Raw genomic sequence first — 23,089 nt, forward strand, 5'->3', positions numbered from 1 at the left:
TAGCCCTATCAGGGGCAGGATTTCTAGAAGGGGGACTTCCAAATGCATGGTTTCAGAAAAAAAAAGAACAACCACACTGCAATAATAATAAAAATAGAAAACTACAATGTATATAAATGTAATAACATATTCTAAATAAAAAAGAGGCATAATGTAAGCTGTAGATCTTAAAAAAAACAACTTAATATTAATCTATTTTAAATAAATTAATCTTGACCATCTTACCAAAATAATATAATGTAATACCTTGTAATGTAATACCACAAAATCAATACTAATCTCCCACTCACGTCAAATTAAATGAAAATAAGTTACAACTAGAGTCACATTTACTCACCTAGTGCTTCACATCTCTCTCAGCAGCCAGAAACTGCAGAATATCACCAGTAACTTATTTTTACTGCATTTTCCTTTTCTCTAAAGTAACAGGAACACTAGAGCCTCAAGTGTGAACAATCATGGTGGCCATTTTGTTAAAGCTAAAGTTCATTAAAACATAGGCAGATCCCCACAAAAATGAGTCCTAGACTGCAGACTGTTATAGTTTTATTTTAATGCTGGGAGGAGGAGGAGGTTCCTAGAAGCCATTTATTCTTTCTAAACCTGTTGAAGGGTACCCATGCTTATTTATATTTTATTTTGCTAATCTGTCACATGGATTTCTGTGATGACATACCTACTTATTGTTTTTAATGTTTTAGCTAACATTATGCTAATGTTTTTTCTTTCTAAATAATGTCAGCAATACTATTAGTACTGTTAGTCATAATTTTTCTGTGAACTGGTATAATAAAGAGAAAAAATCTTATTAGCAAATGAACATTTAGGGGTATATTTACTAAACTGCGGGTTTGAAAAAGTGGAGATGTTGCCTATAGCAACCAATCAGATTCTAGCTGTCATTTTGTTGAATGCACTAAATAAATGATAACTAAAATCTGATATATCTGTTATATCACTAATTTTATATATATATATATATATATATATATATATATATATCTATATCTATTATTATTATTATTCATTTTTATTTATAGGGCGCCACTAGGTATCCATAGCGCCGTACAGGGACAGACAGAAACACGATACAGGGTGAGACAGCACGGTACAGTTAACAAAAAGCACAGTAACTCAGAAGCTCGATGTACATCTAGATGAGAGGTGAGAGCCCCCAGCGGGGTAGAGAAAGGGGTAGAAGGGCAGGAGGACCTCACGGAGGAGACAAGGAGCTGGAGAGCAGAGTTAAGGTGGTGGAGAACAGAAGGAGAGGAGGCCCTGCTCGAAGGAGCGTACAATCTAAGGGGAGGGTAGGACGGACAGAGACGCAATGGTAGGAGGAGGGAATGGGGAGAACGGAGGCTGAGACGGAGAGGAGGGGAGAGGAGAATGAAAAGGAGGGAGGTAAGAGGGGGACAGGAGGGAGGGCAGGAATGGGAGGGGGGTAGGGGGACACTGGGAGGAGGTCAATTAGGTGGGGGACTGGAGGGCTTTAAGGAAAAGGTGTGTTTTTAAGGCCCGTTTGAAGCTGGACAAGTTGGGGGAAGTTCTGATGGAGAGGGGGAGCTGGTTCCAGTGGAGAGGGGCAGCGCGGGAGAAGTTTTGGATGCGAGCATGGAAGGAGGTAACCAGGGGGGGAAGAGAGGCGGCGGTCGTTAGCCGAACGCAGAGGGCGGGATGGAGCGTGAATGGAGATTAGGTTGGAGATGTAGGGAGCAGTGGAGTTGGAGAGGGCCTTGAAAGTAAGAGTGAGGAGCTTGGACACGATTCTGTAGGGGATGGGGAGCCAGTGGAGGGATTGGTAGAGGGGGGAGACAGAAGAGGAGCGGCGAGAAAGGAAAATGAGCCGAGCGGCAGCATTGAGTAAGGAGCGAAGGGGAGCGAGATGAGAGCGGGGGAGGCCAGTAAGGAGGAGGTTACAGTAGTCCAAGCGGGAGATAATAAGAGAGTGGACAAGAGCTTTAGTGGCATCTTGAGAGAGGAAGGGCCGAATGCGTGCGATGTTGCCGGGCTGGAAGCGGCAGGATTTAGCGAGAGAGAGGATATGAGGGGCAAAGGAGAGAGAGGAGTCCAGGGTGACGCCGAGGCAGCGAAGTTGAGAAACAGGGGAAATAGAGGAGTTGAGAACGGTGATAGAAAGGTCGGAAGGGGAGGGGGAGTGAGCGGGGGGAAAGACAATAAGTTCGGTTTTAGTGAGATTAAGTTTGAGGAATCTAGAGGACATCCAGAAGGAGATGGTGGAGAGGCAGGCGGACACCCTGGAGAGGAGGGAGGGAGAGAGACCGGGAGAGGAAAGGTAGAGTTGGGTGTCATCCGCATAAACGTGGTACTTGAGACCAAAGGAGCTGATGAGTTCACCCGGGGAAGAGGTGTAAAGAGAGAACAGTAGGGGTCCGAGAACAGAGCCTTGGGGGACCCCTACTGGAAGGGAGGAGGAGGGAGATAGATCCAGAGGTGAAGACGGAGAAGGTACGGTCTGCAAGGTAAGAGGTGAACCAGGACAGGGCGGAGCCGGAGAGGCCAAAGGATTGAAGGGTGTGGAGCAAGAGCGGGTGGTCAACGGTGTCGAAGGCCGCTGAGGGATCCAAGAGAATGAGAAAGGAGAAGTGGCCCCTAGCTTTGGCAGAGAGGAGATCGTTGGTGACTATAGCCAGGGCAGTTTCAGTGGAGTGGAGGGGGCGGAAGCCAGATTGGAGAGGATCAAGGAGGGAGTGATCAGAGAGGTAGGTGGAGAGGCGGCTGCAGACGAGCCTCTCAAGTATTTTGGAGGCGAATGGGAGAAGAGAGATGGGGCGATAGTTGGAGAGAGAGGTGGGGTTGAGATGAGGTTTCTTAAGAATGGGGGATACAAGAGCGTGTTTGAATGAGGAGGGGAAGATGCCGGTGGAGAGGGAGAGGTTGAAGAGGTGGGCGAGGTGGGAGCAGGTGGCGGGGAAAAGGGAGCGAAGGAGGTGGGAGGGGATGGGGTCCAGGGGACAGGAAGACAGAGAGGATGAAATGAGAGAGTGGACTTCTCCCGTAGTGGGGCGGAAGGAAAAGTGGGAGTGGTGGCTAGAGGGAGAATGAGGGAGGGTGGGGGGGGCGGGGGAGGGGAGGAGGAGATTTCAAGATGGATGGCTTCGATTTTAGAGGAGAAGGAGGCAAAGTCAGTGGCGGTCAGGGAGGAGGGAAGAGGAGGGGCGGGGGTGGACAGGGGGTTGTTGAAGGTGGCGAAGAGGCGGAGGGGGTTGGAGGACTGGGAGGAGATAAGGGATTTAAAGAAAGATTGTTTGGCGAGAGAGAGAGAGGAGCTATAGGAAGTGAGGATGAACTTGAAGTGGAGAAAATCAGCCAGGGAGCGGGATTTTCTCCAGTGTCGTTCAGCCGTACGGGAGCATTTTTGGAGGAAGCGGGTGAATTTGGAGTGCCAAGGTTGGGGTTTGGAGCAACGGGGTTTGACAGAGAGGGCGGGGCGATGGCATCAAGAGCAGAGGTGAGGGTGTGGTTGTAGAAGGAAACCGCCAGGTTGGGGCAGGCCTGGGAGGAAAGGGGAGAAAGGAGAGTGTCAAGAGTAGAGGACAGAGTAGCAGGATCGAGGGTGTCAAGGTTGTGCCTGGAGTGAGTAGAAGTGGGCATGGGGAGGGGAGCGGGAGAGGAGGATATATAATATATATATATATATATATATATATACATATATATATTTATATATATATATATATATATTAAGAAATATATTCTCACTTTCACTAATTATAGGTATATATATATATATATATATATATACACACACACACACATATATATCTGTATATATATATATATATACAAGTTAACCCGTGCATGATACTCATGCATTCTAGTCAAATCAAGCTACTTAAGGTCTTAAAAAGGTTCTTGTCATGCATTTGGGCCTAGCCCAGGCCTCCTCAGGGGAAGAGCGTTACTTCCCGACGCAAGCGGCCTTTTTAATGTGTGTTCATGAGGTAAAATTACCTCACGAAAATGAGTTTGACCCCTCAACTCGTAAATTTAGCCTTTACTACCCCTCCCACGGGGGAAGGGGGAATGATGGAAGTTAACTGACTTGACTATTCTAATTTTTTTGTCAAATAATGTCAGTATACAAAATTTCAGGTCAATTGGATGAGCCCTTTCTGAGAAAATAGTTTTTTCCACACACACACACACACACACACTAACGCACGCCTCTACACATGTGTGTTCATGAGGTAAAATTACCTCACGAAAATGAGTTTGAGCCCTACCAAATTTCAGCCCTTTTTTAATTTTTTTTCCCACACACACTAAGAATTTAGTAGGTCAGTGTATAACTCCGCCCAGCAGGTGGCGCTGCAACTTGTTGTTTTTTTTTCACACACACACAGACAGACGCCACTAAGCATTTATATATTAGATATATATATATATATATATGTGTGTATATATATATATATATATATATATATATATATATATATATATATTTCTTAATACATATATATATATAAATATATAATTAGTGACAGTGAGAATATATTTCTTAATATATATATATATATATATATATATATATTTAAAATTAGTGAAGGAGAATATATATAATACACTGGACCCTATGTGAGGTAGCACTCAGACAAACTTTCCGACCATTAGATACTTTATAAATTCACTTTTAATTATTCCAGCGTTTCAGTTTTCACAAACCTTTGTCAGGGTATCTGATGGTCTGCAAATTTCCATGAGTGTCACTTCACATTGGATCCAGTGTCTACACAAACCCAACAGGAGTGTAACAGGGTCAGTTATTTTTTTTCTTTATTTTTGAGTGCCTGGCATTGCGGTATGTTTGGGTGTTTATATAAATACAGTATATATAAATGATCTATCACTGGAATGCAAGGGTTACATATAATCCTCAGTCTGGATAGGCACATGAGCACACAACATAACAGTTTGTTTAATTAGTCAATAATTGAATAATGTTTAACCATCGTGAGCTGGGTATTATTAATCCAAATGGCTCACGTAGGTGAGTGTAGGAGTGAGTGTAGAGGATAACAAAAAGAAGAGCATCATACATTTTTACTAATAAAAGTTATTAAAAAGCTTATATCACCTATAGACACCTATAGTGACTGAGCCCCTCCGCAGGAGTCGTTTATTACTTTCTGCTCATGCAAACTTCAAGAATCTGGATTTTGAGTAGGTGGGTCTGCCGAGGCCTGTTTTTCAATTTGCAGTAGGAGGTGTGTATCCATGTAGACTTACCTTAACAGTTTACTGCAGTATCCGTACTCAACAATACATGGTACCCTTCCACCTGGTTCAAGCAAGTTCTTATTCTGGTGTACCTTGATGAGGGCCTAATCTTCAGGCAGTAACTGGTAACACACTTTTTTGGGGGCCTGATGGCTGGGCAGACCTTACCTGTTTGGACTAGTAAGAAGTCACGTGCATTAGTCTCTAACAATATTTTAAAAAATATTTGTCCTTCAAGATAAGAGAAAAATTAGTGGGAGTGCTTCCTATAGTTAAAGGCGTCATTTTCCCCATAAGTATTTTTTGGGGGGACAGTACTGTAGATATAGAGGGTCATTAGAGCTAAAGGTAAAGCATCCGGCCGCTTCAGATTAGTCTCAAGCAAAATGTAGGAGAAGAGAGCTACCAGTTTTCCACCCACTCTGAGGGCTAGATTTACTATCAGGCGTGTTTGTAAATCCGCCGACTTTCGGCGGATTTGGCGGCGGTTTAGCCATCGCCGGATTTACTAAGGCTAAACCCGCCGTCCAAACGGGCAAAAATGATGTTTCCAAACCCGCCTCTGTATACATCGCCATGACGGTTTCAACAATGTTCAACATACAAACAGCCGGATTTACTATTAGGGGGTTTATAAAGCCGCCGGAAAACCGCCATTCAAAAGACCAAAATGAAAGCGCTGCTTGTGAGCGGCGTGATGGTTCAAACAGTGTGCTGTTTCAGGTATTTTGCCAATCAGACCATAAGAGAAAGGCCTATTTCATGTCCAATGATTGCTCCATTAGGACTGTGTATAGAAAATGGGCAAAGTGTCATGAAATTTCAGGCTACTGTTTTTTTTTTTTTCCATTATTTTTTCACCCAGTATGATTGCATAGTAAAATCTCATTTCACCTTTCCTTTTCTAGTTGTTTTGTACTTTCCAAAAAACCACTAGAATACTGTTGCCTCAAAGAAACTAGGATGGGAATTGTTGCATTACATAGTTAACCCTTATTTTAATGCTAATGCAATCCACATGTGAAAAATGTTTTTTCTGCCTGAAGCAATCACAGACAATCACCGTCTATTGCCCAGCAGTTAATCATGATGCTTACAAAAAGGGCCCCTCATTATTTGGCAGGTGTGGGTTTGTTGGAGAATGGCTTTTGCAGGTAATGTGGTGCATTCTTGCCAGTGTATGTTTGCAGCTTTTTACCTGATGGAGGCAGAAAGGCGCCAGGAGGAGGAGGATGAACAGCAGTTGGCATCTGTTCCGCGGAGCCTGCAAAGACCCCGCACTCCACGTGCATTTTCAGTGCGTTTGAATCTGGAGTCTTTGGCTGATGTGGAGGTAGTACAAATGTTTCGCCTCAATCGTACTAACCTCATGGCACTGTATGAGCAAGTGAAGGATGATTTGGAGCCTACAACCAGCCGCTCTAATGCAGTGTCAGGACTACACAAACTACTGTGTGCAGTTCACTTTTTGGCAACAGGTTCCTTTCAATCTGTGTCCTCCAGAGTGATTGGCATAACGCAGCCGACATTTTCAAGGCATTTTGGACAGGTTTTAGGTGCCCTTAAAAGAGTGTGCCCTAGCTATATCAGCTTCCCCAGCCAGGAGTCACAGTGGCATGAGCTCAAGGGAGCTTTCTATAGGGTCGCAGGTATCCCTAATGTAATGGGTGCAATAGATTGCACTCATATTGCCCTGAGACCACCTCACCACAGGGCAGAGGTTTTTGTTAATCGCCATTATTACCACTCCCTGAATGTGCAGGTTGTCTGCGATGCTAACCAGCGTATATTGAGTGTTGTTGCAGGCTATCCTGGGTCATGTCATGATGCCTTTATCCTGAGACAGTCTACCCTTTATGCCAAATTTGAAAGTGGTGAAATGCCGGAGGGATGGCTTTTGGGTATGTACTTTGCATGTTTTATATATCCCTTATCCTTGCTCAAATGGACTCACATATGCTAACTGCTGTACAACATGCTCAAAGTAAATGGGAGCTAACATTTTACTTTTATTGCAGGAGATTCAGGATATGGGTGTCGCTCCTGGCTCATGACTCCTCTGCTGCATCCTCAGACTCCTGCACAGCACCAATACAATGAGGCACACATAACCACTAGAGGTATCATAGAACGTACGTTTGGACTCTTGAAAACCAGGTTCAGGTGCCTTGATAAATCTGGTGGGGTGCTTATGTATGCACCTGAAAAGGTATCTGAGATTGTCCTGGCTTGCTGTCTGCTGCATAACCTTGCTTTACATCAACTTACCCCACCGATTATTGCAGTAGACAGTGAAGAAGAAGGGGTACGTGTCACATCTGGTGATGTGCAGAGCACAGAGGGCGGAAGGGAGATTAGAGACCGTCTAATTACAAACTACTTTACGTGTAAGTACATAGTATGAAAAACATTTTTTGCTCAAAAATGTGTTTTATGTGAGTGCAATTTTAGTATTTTATTGTAAATTTTTTGTACATTGGAACCTTTAAAAACAGGATAGTGTGTACTCCTCATGTGGTAAATATGAACATCCCTGGAATGTGACAGTCAGAGGTCAATGTTTACATGAAATTAGTGCATAGTTGTTAAAAAATCAGAATACTCTTGTTTAATGTGCAGAAAAGAAAGACTGACACAATAGAAATTTAACTGCATTTATTGCAGAACACAATAAATAAAAACTTATAATCGTTATAGAAACTTGACAAAACATTAATAAATAACAAACATTGTGCTAGCGATGTCTTTTTGCAGGCATATCGCTATGCTTGGTGCCACTCTCTCCCCTCCCTCGCCCACCCCTGGTGCGAGCACCTCTCCTTGGAGGAGTACTCTGTAGAGATGTGGTAGGCGTGCTAGCGGCACTGGTGGAGGCCGATGAAAAAGGGGCCGGCAAGCGGGCAATCAGTTCCTGCTGGAGTTGGCCTGCCAGCCGGATAACGTTGGCATTCCCCTCGCGAATGGAGGAATGCATGGCGTCCACAGACCCAGACATTTGGGCCAGCTGCACATTTGTCTGCTCCAAAGCGCTCGCCAGCCGGTTTATTGCAGCAGGGATTTGGCTCGTGGAGCGGTGTATTCGCCTCAACTGGGCCGCAATTTGTGACATGTGCCCAGTTTGCCTGTCCATGAATAATGTCTGTTGCTGCTGGAATGCGCCAATAGACAGCGCCATTTCTCTGGCTGGGTCCATAGGTGCAGGTGCAGGTTGCTGGTGTGATGGTTCAGCAGGGCCAGGTGAAACTTCCTGGAGGCCAGACACAGGGGCATCCACTGTTACCAGGGTGATGGTTGTTAGATCCTCTGGCTCAGGGGACATTTCCAGGGACTCCGCCTGAGGTGGCTGGTATGAAGAGGGCCCTGTGTATGAAAAATGACGGTAAGTATATAGTATATAATATGTTTGTATATTGCATTCTGAACACTGGATAGGAAAGAATAATCTTTAGCAACTACAGATTCTTTCACAATGTTTGCATTCCTGATTTCTAGTCCTATGCTACCTGCTTACGGATGCACTTATTATCCTTTTAATACCCATTATCATTAGGACTGTGTAGTACATGCTGGGTTATTTTGACTAAAGTGCATGCTATCAAAAGTGGAGATGTTGCCTATAGCAACCAATCAGATTTTAGCTGTCATTTTGTTGAATGCAATAAATAAAGTAAAGGTATATTCTGATGGGTTTCTATAGGCAACATATCAGTTGAGTAAAATGTAGCCCTAACTTCTCATTGCAAACAATAAAAAGAAAAAAAAAAAAAACATTGACAGCAACATTTGCACAGAAAATCAAGTAACTCCATTATTTCTCTCCTAAACAGAAATCACGCACCTGCTTGCTCATCTGTGCCCGAATCTCTCGCTGAAGGTGGAGGTGTAGGTCTGGCACTGGGACTGAACTGCGGTCCTGGCGATTCTGGATATATTAGAAAAAGCATACAATGTATTTCCAGAAAAAAAAAAAAATCAAAATATACTGTTTATTGCACAAATGTGTTTACAATTTTTTTTTTTTCTATGAGAAAAAAAAACCTTTACAAACTATTAGAGGCAAATATACACTTTGAAAAAGAAAACAAAAAATAAAAAAAAAAACGTTTGCAAAGAGAAAAGCAGTTTTAAAAAGAGAAAAGCAGTTTTAAAAAGAGAAAAGCAGTTTTAAAAAGAGAAAAGCAGTTAAAATACTGTTAGGGTAAAAAAAACAAATAACTCACCAACTACTTGGCCAAAAGAGGGCGAGTCGGTGTCCTGGACATTTATGCCCTCTACAATTTCTGCCGGCATTATCTGGCGCAGCTCCTCCTCGTACGTGGTGTACTCCATACGAAGTGGGGGGCCACCACCCGTGCGCCTTGTCGACCTCCTTTCCTGGGCCATATTCTCTTTAAGCCTCCTCTTAATATCAGAGAAGCGCTTGCGGCAGTGTGCCACTGTCCGCTTCAGTGGGCCCACCGCGTTCACGGCATCACAGACTCTCCCCCACAGTTGGTGACGCCGCCTTAGAGGAGTCCGGGCTGCCAGGTTCCCTAGGATGACCTCGTAGCAGGGAATGATGTTGTGCACCAACACACAATTCTCATCATGTGAGAAGCGCACATTCCTCCCTGTCTTGGTCTTCCTGCCCTGTCCTGTCTCCTCAACCTCTCCCTCTCCCTCCTCTGACCCCTCAACCTCCATCTCCCTCTCCTCAGCCTGTTCTCCCCTCCTATCTCTGGACATTTTTACCCAGAAGACAGAAAAACACAAAACACTGAAGGACTTACAAACACAAAGAACAAACTACACTACCTACAGACACACTCTCCACACAGTCACACACAAGTAACACAGACAAAGGACAAATACAAAAAATACAAGACAGAAAATAAATGAGAAAATAAATGTACAAAACAGGCAAAAACCACAGGACTACTCACACTTCAAACAGATATCGCTCCACCAATCCACCAAACTCCAACTCTCACCAACTCTCAGCAAACCACTATCCTCCAAACTCCTCTCAAAAAACTCCTCAAACCCCTATCAAAGAAAAAGTGTCAGGCCAGTGGTTTATATAGGGCTTGTGATGTCAAATCTCCTGATTTTTAAAATAGCCAATAGTAACAGGCCAGGAGACAGGTGTAATTTTCAAAAAAACCGCCTTTACACAAAAGCGCCGTCATTTAAAGCAAAAGCGCCATGTTCTATTCAAAGCCGCCGGCGGCTTTGAGCATTACATCCCGCCGTGACATCGCCGGCGGCTTCGAATTGAAGCTGACAAGCGCCCATTAGTAAATCCGGCTGTTTGCAATGCAAACACGCCGGAAAACCGCCGCGATGCATGGCGGTTTGAAGCCGCCATGCATCACGCCTGATAGTAAATCTAGCCCTGAGTGTCTTAAGAGCAGTTGGCTTTTGACCATAGGTTTTTTTTCTTGTGTGTTACATTCCAATTTCTGTAAATAAGTTAAACTTTTGTTTTCAATTTATTTGAGTAAAACTAATACTTAACAGTTTTGCAACGTATACAGATGAATCAGTTGTCAATTCCTAAGGAAACCGAGTCATCATTTCTTTGTATGAGTTTTGATAACTTCAACTTTTCTTGGTAGCAAAATGACATTAAGGAGTTGTTCAATGTAGGAAACATTTTTAATTGGAGTACCAGTGGAATGTAATAATTTCCCTCGAAAAGACAGCATAATCATGTGCAATTCCAAATGCATATTTTGTACCTGTTTATATGTTTTCAGTTGTTCCTTGTGCTATGATGCATGCTCTAATGGCTGCAATACTTTTGCACAGGTTACGATTGGTAAGCTTGAAGTCCCTAATTTCAGGGCCAATACCACCTTCTCCGACCCTCGGCAATCGATATTGTTGTAGTTTTGGAAGCTGTTTAGTGTGATCATCACTGGATCTGCGGTGTGTATTCTTCCAAGTTCTTTAGGACCCCCGCCCAATGACAAAGAAGGTCGAGGGCTGTTGAGAAGGTCATGGTCCTGCTATTGAGCTGGATACAATGAATTAGTAACACTTTTCATCATTGTTATAACTTTCTGTGGTTGACATTCTGGTATTTCCAAAACACCCTATTGGGGCACAATATATGTATTACATACCACTTTACACAATAAATCTTTTCCCATTTAATTCATTTTTTTACTGTGAGAGATGATTCTGTGTAATGTTAAGGGGCACAAGGTGTGAGGTATTAGTGTACAATTAAAGGGGTGAGGTAGTAGTGTATCCCTTATACAAAAAACATTTCAGATGTTCTAATCAATGATTTTTGTTGCTCCTTTCTCATTTAGTTCTACCACTGTTATGATTGTGAGTCCTCCCTCAGCTGCTGTCTGTCACATTGGATTTTGCATAGTCTGCCAGAGAGGGCATTGAAAAGTATAAGGTCCCAGCTTCTTCCATCAGAAGTATACATCATGATCTGGGTCTTCATTCCCGACTCTTTTTCCAGCTCTTTCCTGGAGTTCATATCACTCTATATTGTCAGATTCCCAATTTTGAGCTTATAATTTGTGACTGTATTGAGGGCAATAAGCCATTCAAAAGAGCTGCCACAACAGCTTGTGGAGCTCCATTCAAAAGACCTGTAATGCCAGAGTATTGATAGAATCTGTCTACACTTCAGACCTATTTTACTTAACTAATTAAGACTTGTCCAGTCCACTTGTAGAGGAAATCCAGTGACTACATCTTCACATAGTCTGTCTAAATGTCCTTTGAGCCTGTCAATCTTTGCTGGAAATACTGTCAAACTTCAGAATTCAGCTTTGTAAATGTTTTTTGAAATGTAATAATTAGCAAGCTTTAGCAGTCCCAATTAACTGGTAAATGTCTGCATAGTTCCAATATTATGAGTGCAAGCTCTTCCTAACAAGCTCCATGATGCTGTTTTACTTTGGGGAGTCCTTAAACTATCATTAACAGACCAAGAAATGTTAACCACCTGGAGTTGATCACTCACTATCATCATCATCATCTATTTATTTATATAGCGCCACTAATTCCGCAGCGCTGTACAGAGGACTCATTCACATCAGTCCCTGCCCCATTGGAGCTCACAATCTAAATTCCCTAATATAACACACACAGACCAAGAGAGACTAAGGACAAATCAATAGCAGCCAATTAACCTAACAGTATGTTTTTGGAGTGTGGGAGGAAACCGGAGCACCCAGAGGTACCCCACGCAAACACAGGGAGAACATACCAACTCCACACAGATAAGGCCATGGTAGGGAATCGAACTCATGGCCCCAGAAGTGCTAACCACTAAGCCACTGTGCTGCCCACTACTGTAGTCCTGGAAGGAATCAATTTACTATTGTGGATCTCTCACTCTTGAACACTGTAATTTTCTTTTAAAGGCTTACCTAGAGAGTTTAATGGATCTCGCTTCCATGATGTAAATGCGCTCTGTGCTGCCTTTACTTTTTAATAACACTTTCCAATCTGCTGCCTGCCTTGCTACGTTCTATAAAGACACTCTAAAGTGTTTATAGTGGAGGAGCAAGAAATGGCAGAAGCAGGAGATAAGCTGGTTACAGTAGCCCCAAAGGGAAAAGGTGGGGATACAGTAGATGTAAAAAAAAACGGCAACAGTAGAATCTACATCAACAGAAGAATTACATTTAGACATTGGATATATAGCCAGACTATCTTCACTGTCCTCAGCTTCCAATTTTGATCTGCACTTGTATCTGATTTAATAATCTTTGGATATAGTGTTTCATGTTGAGTTGAAAGCAATTTTTTTGCGTTTATCCAGGGCTGCCAAGAGGAATTCAGGGCCCGGGTACAACAAATTCATGGGGCCCCCCCTCATAGTTGAGTAAGCCCTAAAAATTTCCGTAGGTGTGGTCATACATTCAGGGGCGTGTCAATGCGCCGTTGGGGCGTAGCTAGCCTAGCGGCGGTGCAAAATTTTTGGGGAGTGTGCTCATACATTAGGGGGTGTGGCAATGCGCTGTTGGGGCGTGGCTAGCACATCAAAATCACTAGGTCCTGAATTCACCAGAGCGTGACATATGTCCCAGCACTCCTGACTTTTAAGACATCTAGCACCACAGTGTAGTATAGAAAGAATGCAGTGTGTACACAAAGAGTTCAGTCTTGGCCTGCACCTTACATTGGGCACAACACTCACCAAAAATTGACATTGTCCCTACTAGAATCACAACATTTCACACACTCTGCTGCTCTCTCCTACCTGTTCTTCTCACTTTCACCACCTGTGACTGCTGCTTTCTTTAGTTGCGGCTTGTCCGGATCCTGGAATGTTGGAAGACCTATTTGGGGAAAAAATGGCTACATTTAGAAAATTACAGCCAGCCCCGGCGTTAAATCAATAGCACCCACGATTAATAATTAAGCCTTCCTCCAGCCCCAACATTAAAATAATAGTATTCACATTTAATAAAAAAAAACTATTCCCTTCCTGCAAACAGCAATACCTATTTCCCGCAATCATCACTGCCATTAAATAACTCATAGTCACATTTAATAAATAGACCTCATTCTCCCTAAACTCACCCCCATATTCAATAGCCCCCAAACCACCCCATCTTAAATTAATAGTCCCCACTATTAAATTGCCCCACCATCACCCTACAAACAAAATAGCGCCCATTAATTAGCTACCACCTACCTCTCACACACTACATTGCAACAAGCCACCTGTGCCATCACACACACAATACTGTGCCCCTTCATCACAACTACACTGCGCCCTCCATGCTGCTTTCCCCCCCTTCTTTTTCACTCTGTGCCACTCCCCTTTTTTTTTAAAATTAGTGCTTCTCTCCCCCTTTTTTTAATTAGTGCTTCTCTCCCCTTTATTTTAATTAGTGCTTCTCTCCCCTTTTTTTTAATTAGTGCTACTCTCCCCTTTTTTTCCTCTGTGCCTCTTTGCCCCTTTTTTTCCTCTGTGCCTCTGTGTCCCTTTTTTCCTCTGTGTCCCTTTTTTTCTCTGTCCCTCTGTGTCCCTTTTTTCTCTGTGCCTCTGTGTCCCTTTTTTCTCTGTCCCTCTGTGTCCCTTTTTTCCTCTGTGCCTCTGTGTCCCTTTTTTTCTCTGTCCCTCTGTGTCCCTTTTTTTCTGTGCCTCTGTGTCCCTTTTTTCCTCTGTGCCTCTGTGTCCCGTTTTTCCTCTGTGTCCCTTTTTTCCTCTGTGCCTCTGTGTCCCTTTTTTCTCTGTCCCTCTGTGTCCCTTTTTTCCTCTGTGCCTCTGTGTCCCTTTTTTTCTCTGTCCCTCTGTGTCCCTTTTTTTCTGTGCCTCTGTGTCCCTTTTTTCCTCTGTGCCTCTGTGTCCCGTTTTTCCTCTGTGCCTCTGTGTCCCTTTTTTCCTCTGTGTCCCTTTTTTCCTCTGTGCCTCTGTGTCCCTTTTTTCCCTCTGTGTCCCTTTTTCCCTCTGTGCCTCTGTGTCCCTTTTTTCCTCTGTGTCCCTTTTTTCCTCTGTGCCTCTGTGTCCCTTTTTTTCTCTGTCCCTCTGTGTCCCTTCGTTATAGCACTGTCCCTTTCTGTTTTCCTCTCCTTGACTCTCCGTTTCTTTACTTACCTTTTGGTAGGTTCTTTTCTCTTTTGTCTTCTCTTCTTTCTTTTGACTTCTTTCCTCATGCTGCGGCGCTCCTCACTGACTGACTGTCGGGCGTGACTTGATGACGTCACGCCCGACAGTCAGTGTGAATGGAGAAGACAGGAGAGGAGGGACGCGGCACTGCGGTCACGTGAGTATTAATCTTTTTCCTTTTTTTTATATCTTATTGCTCCCCCCACCAACAGCCCCCCCTTCCCCCTGGGGAAAAAAAAAACAATATAAAAAGGCGCAAGATAAGAAAAAAAAAAAAAGAAAAAGAAAATTAAAAAAAAATACCAGCGAGGGCCCGGCCTGGGCCCCCTGGCATGGCCGGGCCCGGGTCCGGGTAAAATGTACCCGCTCCCCCCCCTCTCGGCGGCCCTGCGTTTATCCCAAACAAAACGCTAGTTCCGTAAGTGGTTTGTACGCATGCCATAATGCACAATTTGCATTCAACTAAACAAGGCCTGCAGTGAGCAAGTGCTGAGGACAAAGGGGAATGTGCTTTAAAAGGTTTTTGTTTTATTTTTAAGACCTCTATCTGTCCTACCTTAGTGATTTTCAATTGTTCTTCCTCTGAAACTTTAAATTTAAGTTTAATCTGCTGTTCTGTCACCCATATGAGATAATAGCTCATTGCTGTAGTTTTCTTATTCTCTCTATTAACTTTTTCTTCAAATAATCTAGTTTTTCAAAATCAAATGACCCATCTTTAGGAAACGGTTTTGAGGGATTATCATTGGTTTGAAAATACCACATATCTACAAACTTGTCTCATTGCCATACTTATCACTCATTTTTCTTAATATAGTTTGTTCTGGAGTGATTTTAATTTCTTCCCTTCTCATTGCTACATAATCAGCCTATATAACGATGAATATCTCCAGTATGTATATGTATATATATATATATATATATGGACACACGTACAATACCATTAATGTCAGAAATACAAGAAGTAGAAGAAGGGGTTAGTAAGGAAGAATATTAGACACAGCACATATCTGGCATTTTATCACATGAAAAAAAGCAAGGGAATGAACCACAAGTTAGCAGCTGCTAGCATTATTATTATTATCATTTATTTGTTAGGCGCCACAAGATTTCCGCAGCACTGTACACAAAGCAAACAGTAGACTATACAGGGTATAACAGTACAGAACAATAAACAAAAATACCAATGCTTCAGAAACTCCAGTTAGGTTAATGCAGTAGAGGCGGAGTAGAAGAACAGGTGTGGAGACAAGAGGGAAGAAGGCCCTGCTCATTCGAGCTTACATCCTAAGGGTGGGTGAACGAAACAGACACAATTGAAAGAAGTTGAAGTGTGGGGAGAGGGATCGGGAGGAGAGAGGGTAGAACGTTTGGAGGAGATGCGGGGTTAGGTAGAAGGTTGGTAGGCTTTAAGGAACAGGTGAGTTTTGAGTGCTCGTTTGAAGGAGCACAGATTAGGAGAGAGACGGATGGAGCGAGGGAGGTCGTTCCAGTGGAGGGCGGTGGCACGGGAGAAGTCTTGGATTCTGGAGTGAGAAGTGGTGATAAGAGTGGAGGAGAGGCGGCGGTCATTAGCTGAGCGTAGGGAGCGGGCAGGAGTGTGAATGGAGATGAGGTTAGAGATGTAAGGGGCCGTAGACTGAGAGAGAGCCTTGTACGTGGTGGTAAGGAGTTTGAAAAGGATTCTGTAGGGGAAAGGAAGCCAGTGTAAGGCAAGGCAGAGAGGGGAGGCAGAGGAGGAGCGGCGTGAAAGGAAGATGAGTCTTGGAGCCGCATTGAGTATAGAGCGGAGGGGTGCGAGGTGGGAGTGGGGGAGGCCAGTAAGGAGGATGTTGCAGTAATCAAGGCGGGAGATGATGAGTACGTGTATGATAGTTTTGGTGGCTTCCTGAGAGAGGAAGGGACGGATGCGGGCAATGTTGCGGAGTTGGAAGCGACAGGCTTGGGCGAGGGATTGAGTGTGGGGGGCAAAAGAGAGAGAGGAGTCAAGAGTGACCCCAAGGCAGCGGAGTTGGCCGACAGAGGAGATGGTGGAGTTGTTAACAACGATAGAGAGGTCATGGTGGGAAGGGAGTCGAGGCGGGGGAAAGACAATGAGTTCAGTTTTAGAGATGTTAATTTTGAGAAAGCGCGAAGACATCCAGGAGGTGATGGCTGAGAGGCAGTCAGATACACGAGAGAGGAGGGAGGAGGAAAGATCAGGAGAAGATATGTAGAGTTGAATGTCATCAGCATAGAGGTGATACTGAAGACCGAAAGAGATGAGAGCGCCAAGCATGCTCTGTCTCTCACCACCCAGCTCACACTTAATCAAGTGAAGTGACAATTATTAGATCAATTAACATATTCATATCAAGAATAATTCTTTCCTCTGAACCGAAACCTGTTTTTGATACCATGATAAAGTACCCAAATTAAGTAAGCAAATTAAAAATAAAATCTTACCTTGAGCCCTTCGTTACTGTTATGCAGATGCGTAGCAACTTGTTAACTGTCCCTTAATGTGCTTTGCTCTGGTACACCACTTCTGACACCAAAACTGTGGAGTAATATTCAAGGAATGGATTTATGTAGCAAAAATCTTTATTTTTGAAAATAAGAAGGAATACAAGTGTGTTAAGTCAGAGTATCACATACAGAGTTCTTTTCCATAACATGAGTGCAGATAGTTTACTTTCCATAAAAGGTGCTATGATAAATATATATATATATATATATATATATATATATATATTTATTTATTATTATTTTTTTTTATTTATTTATTTATTTTTTGTTTTGAATTTTTAATTTATAGTAATAAATACTGGTTTAGTATTAATTACTAGTCATCCTGTTAAATCACAGCTTTTAGAAACATTCCCTGTATTAGAGCTTAATCAGATCATACCTTGCAATAAAGCATTCAATTGGTTTCTTAATATAGCATTAGGAGAATGATGCATTTAAGAGTTTAACTCTTCCAGCTTCTACAATAGTCTATAGTTATCTTTAATAGGTCTGTAAAATACCTGGAATGTAAGACAGCACTTCGGATCCTGAGTGAATGAGGAGAATATTTGGCCAGTATGCTGTTTGTAGATTCTAGACTCTGCTGGAGGACCGAGTGTAAAACACCTGCCAATAAATGCCAAATGGACTGGTCATATGGGACGTGTGATGTCAATGGCACTGGCTCTGGGAAATCTGACACCGATATTGCCGTTACTCTAAGAAGCTGAGAGCAGAAATCTGTAAAGGATCAATGAATTGTGCAGCTGTTATAGAATTTATGGACAGAATGTCAGAATCACTCAGCCCTCACTCCCTCATTCCATGTTTTACTAACTTTTTATCATTTAGTCTATGTTATGGCTGAGTCAATATCCAAAAATGTCAAATTGCAATAGCGTTCTGAAACTGTAAACCAAAAGAGTGATTTGCAGGTATTTAATAATATTTTAGTAAACATCTACAATAAATTAATACACAACAATTATGAACTCATAAATAAAAAAACGAGTACGTGCCATACAAGCATAAAATCATATAAAACACATCACCTGAATGACATAGACATATTAAATTGTTATAAGCTCTATAATAGCAACTAAATAGGTATGAGTAATATCTAAAAACCTATATGTTGGCTTCCACTGTCGTCCAGACCTATTGCTATTGGCTAAATGAAAAATATCCATTAATTATGTCCATGTCTTATAAGTTAGCCATTTTCCATTCATTGAAAAGATCTTAAAATCAAAGAACAGTCGTTTAACAGCACTATGAGAAAACTGATTAGAAACATAATGAACAGTATTTACAGAGGGAACGTCAATGTAAATTTGATCCGTAGTTGCAAAGTCCTTAGTTGTATTCTCAATTGATGACTTTTTCGCTTTTTTGCATATATTTTTCTCAGTGTAGCAATCTTGGGAATCCTCGTTTTATACCTCAATACGTTAAGGTGTTTATCCGTTAGTGTTTAAAAGAGATGGTACAGCACGTAAGTGTAACATGCCCTCTGGAGATGTGACCTAATGAGACCTGGGATATATTTACTAAACTGCGGGTTTGAAAAAGTGGAGATGTTGCCTATAGTAACCATTCAGATTCTAGCTGTCATTTTGTAGAATGCACTAAATAAATGATAACTAGAATTTGATTGGTTGCTATAGGCAACATCATCACTTCTTTAAACCTGCAGTTTAGTAAATATACCCCCTGGACACATTCCCAGATATGCTTCGTAGGCTTACCTTTTACTATTATTGGAGGCCTCGTGTAACGATGTAATGATGATGATGATACCAGTTGCACTAGCTAGCTGTTTTTGATTGGTTGCTTGATATTGAAACCTCCAGCTGATAGTACTTTAATCATTAACATTCCAGTCATATTATGTCAAGTCACAGCCGTTTATTCGGATTATGCCTGACGCAGAAATACTGCTGTGCTTTGAGTTGGACATATTTTAAGATACATGTGACTCAACATATATGAAGTTCTCTAAACCCCCAGAAATATTTAAAGTTTTTTTCAGATTTTGTATGCTTACTTATGATATCATTAAAAGGTTGTGTACCGCAGACTATGGATGTATTGATGCCATCTCAGCAGCACATTGCTCTCTGTACAGTTGTGGTTTCGTTTGTGCAATCTACTTAAAACTTTACTCCTAACTGCTGCAATGAGAATCTGCTGTTCAGTGCAACCCTATAGAATGGATGTATCCTGATGAGTTTGTTATTCACCATGAGTATTTTCAAATCTCTCAGCATGACGCAAACACTATGGGGTTTATTTACTAAACTGCATGTTTGAAAAAGTGGAGATGTTGCCTAAAGCAACCCATCAGATTCTAGCTGTCATTTTGTAGAATGTACTAAATAAATGATAACTAGAATCTGATTGGTTGCTATAGACAATATCTCTACTTTTTCAAACCCGCAGATTAGTAAATATACCCCTATGTGTTCCTCAGGGGTATAAAAAGGAGAAAAAAACCTTAGTAACACACACCAACAAGAAAAAATTAACATCAAGAAATACGTTGCAATTAAACGTGGTCAGCCTCAAAGTATTAGTATAGTTACCTCCATATTTCTTTGAAAAACTACAATTTATTTGTATATCTGTGTATTTTGTATAGCACAAGACACTACACAGATCTGAACGGCATGGAATGCATAATGCATCTCTTCAAAGGTCCTACCTGCTTTTCTAAAAATGGGACGTTATTAGTTTGTAGTGTACAGTGACTCTATTAATGGAACGCTGGTATTTGAAACTAAGTTTTCCAACCTTAGAAAAGATGCCCTTCTAACTCATAAATCTGTTCATGATCCTAGTGCCCCAGTGTCACACAGTGATGCACACAGCCAGCTGTCTTACTAGCTGAAAAGCAGAGCTACAAAAATGAATATCAGTTATATAAGGAATCACTTGCATGTCTTCATCCACAATTCATTAAATAAGGAATAAAGTCCAGTTTATTTTTTTCTGAAGCAATGCTATTTTACATAGATATAGATAGATAGATAGCTATAGATAGTTTACATATATAGAGAGAGAGAGAGAGAGAGAGAGACATGTAGATAGATATAGATAGTTTATATACATATACATATATATATCATTTTTATATATATATATATATATATATATATATATATATATATATATATATATAGATATGGATTGTTTTTTTATATATATATATATATATATATATATATATATATATATATATATATATATAAAGAGAGAGAAAGAGAGAGATAGTTATATAGAGATAAATAGATATATAGATTGATATAGAGAGTTATATATAGATAGATAGTTATAGATAGATATAAATAGTTATAGATAGTTATATATGTAGATATATATATATAGTTATATAAATAAATATATATATATATATATATATATATATATATATATAGTTATATAGATAGATTTATAGATAGTTATAGATAGATAGAAGTATACATATATATAGATAGTTAAATATATAAATATATACAGTGCTTTTTTTGTCATAGAACTCACTGGAACTGAGTTCCGGCACCTTTTTTGACTGATTTTCCAAGTTTTTAAAGTAACTTTTGAACATTTGATGTTTGGTCCACGTGGACTTGAATCGCCCTGTCGAGCGTAGCAGGTTGGCGGCAAAATCATTGAAACGGTGCATGCGGGCTGCTTGTGTGTCGAGTCCGATGCATGCGTACATCGTCCGCGCTGGTTGTGATGGCACTGCCCAGCTTGTGGCACTGCTCAGCTTGTGATTGGTCGTGTGGTCGCGCACTGAGAGCTTAATGTGGCCGGCGACCGTTATGTTTCGTTACACAACTGACATGTGTGGGTGTGTGTACAGTGATTGACTACGTGATGTGAGTTCTGGGCTGGCACCTTTTTTCTTACAAAAAAAGCACTGGATATATATATATATATATATATATATATATATATATATAGTGATATATAGATATATAATGATATAGATAGTTATATATATATAGATATATATAGTTATATAATCATAGAGAGAGAGAGATTACAATAAAAACCTATTGTGCGCTCCTATTAGTTATAATACAATAGTCCCGGCATTAATATAGATATATCCACAGCTTCTCTGGCAACGGTCCTCAGCCACCAAATATGACCTATGATAATGTATCAGGAAAACAGAAGAAAGAGCAAGAGAGTGTATGTTGTATAGTATGTTATGTTGCAGCAATCAGCTCAAATAATGCCAATAAATATGTCAACTTAGCCATAAAAAAGGGCTTATCTAAAACATGCAATTCTCTCTTTTCCAACGATTTCCAGGCAGTCTGTCTGTAGATCTTATTTCTTATGTATGGTCCAATAAGAGAATTTCATCCTCAAAAGGTAACACTGTTGACCTAAGTAAATAACAAGCCTCAAGCCTGTTGTGTTATATATAATGTTGGCGTTTTTAACCATATATAAAATACATTTTTAATAAAAGGTCCATACATGTATTGGCCACTGGGTGGCTTGTTATTTTCTTGGGTGAGCTGGGTGAGCTACTTCTGTCCATCACCACTAGTAATCACTTACACCTGCCCTGCAGCTGGTGCAAGTGATACTGCTAAAAACACCTATCTAAGAGATGCTGACTATAATCCCTACTATGCTTGTTGCAGATTCTCTGTATGGTGTTTTACTCCCTATGTAATGCGGAATGTAACATAATAACTGAATATTAAAAAATAATCTCTTGAGTTTATGTGCCGTCTACAATGGAATCTAAAGGGGAAGCAATGTCCCCTTACATCTGAATGCCAAAGCTGTAACTGTAGTCTCTTATGTCACTGTTTTATTCACTATTGGGAGTGGCGTTAATGAGTTAATGAGCACAACAAAGTTCCACTACTAGGAATGTATTTACTAAAATGTGGGTTTGAAAAAGTGGAGATTTTGCCAATCAGATTCCAGCTGTCATTTTGTAGAATGTACTAAATAAATGAAAGCTAGAATCTGATTGGTTGCTATAGGCAACATCTCCACTTTTTCAAACCTGCAGTTTAGTAAATATAACCCCCAGTCTCCCTCTGTCTACCCCTTTCTGTCACTCAGAGTATATTTTATTAATTTCCCATTTGTTAAACTCTAAACAGTGAAGTGCATGACATTATTTATTGTTTTTATTTTAAATTAATAATTTTATTTATTTATTTATTTTAGAAAATTATTAATTAAGTACATCACTTTCTTTCAAAATGACTTGTGCATCAGTTTTCATAAATGCCTTTGTTGCTATTAATAATGAGTATTCAGAACAGTTTCTTATATTGAAGAAAAGTGTAATTCACCCAGCTCTAGAAAACACTAATGTGTTGCCTATTTCAATAAAACTTATAGTGCTTTTCATCTATGATTAAAAAATTAAAGTGTTTCCCTCTAGAATGTAAAATGTATCGCACAAATACTCTTACTTTCCGCATTCCATTTTTATTCTATATTTTTTTTATCACAGTCAAAAAGAAATCTAATCTGTTATCCAGTTGTAAGTAGATCTATTTTAAAGTTGTTAATTCATTTAATTTATTCAGAGCTTTCCGATCCTGAGCTCAGTGAAAAACAACCCGGCCTTAAAGGAGTAGATTGATTGCAAATGTTTCTTTCAACATGTGAGAATTCTGAGTCTTCCTAAATGATGTGGGTTATTTTTACTTGCGATGAATGGGTGTACCAATAAGGCAATACGAGGACACCTTCCTTAAGTGGAGTGAGCTGAGTAAGCACAGGGGCTGCCTATATAAA

General features: G+C 40.9%; 1 long non-coding RNA gene across 1 annotated transcript in view; it reads right to left on the bottom strand.

Annotated features, from left to right (window-relative positions):
- The window catches only part of LOC142100942 (uncharacterized), a 49,318-nt gene extending 31,209 nt beyond the window's left edge, over positions 1 to 18,109 (bottom strand). The window contains exons 1-2 of the long non-coding RNA XR_012678946.1: positions 17,824 to 18,109; positions 17,258 to 17,351 (exon numbers count right to left, since the gene is read on the bottom strand). This is a non-coding gene — a long non-coding RNA (uncharacterized LOC142100942). The remainder of the gene's footprint in view (positions 1 to 17,257; positions 17,352 to 17,823) is intronic.
- Between the last annotated feature and the right edge of the window lie 4,980 nt (positions 18,110 to 23,089).

This window comes from Mixophyes fleayi, chromosome 9 (genome assembly GCF_038048845.1).
Source record: "Mixophyes fleayi isolate aMixFle1 chromosome 9, aMixFle1.hap1, whole genome shotgun sequence".
NCBI classification, from domain to species: Eukaryota; Metazoa; Chordata; class Amphibia; order Anura; family Limnodynastidae; genus Mixophyes; species Mixophyes fleayi.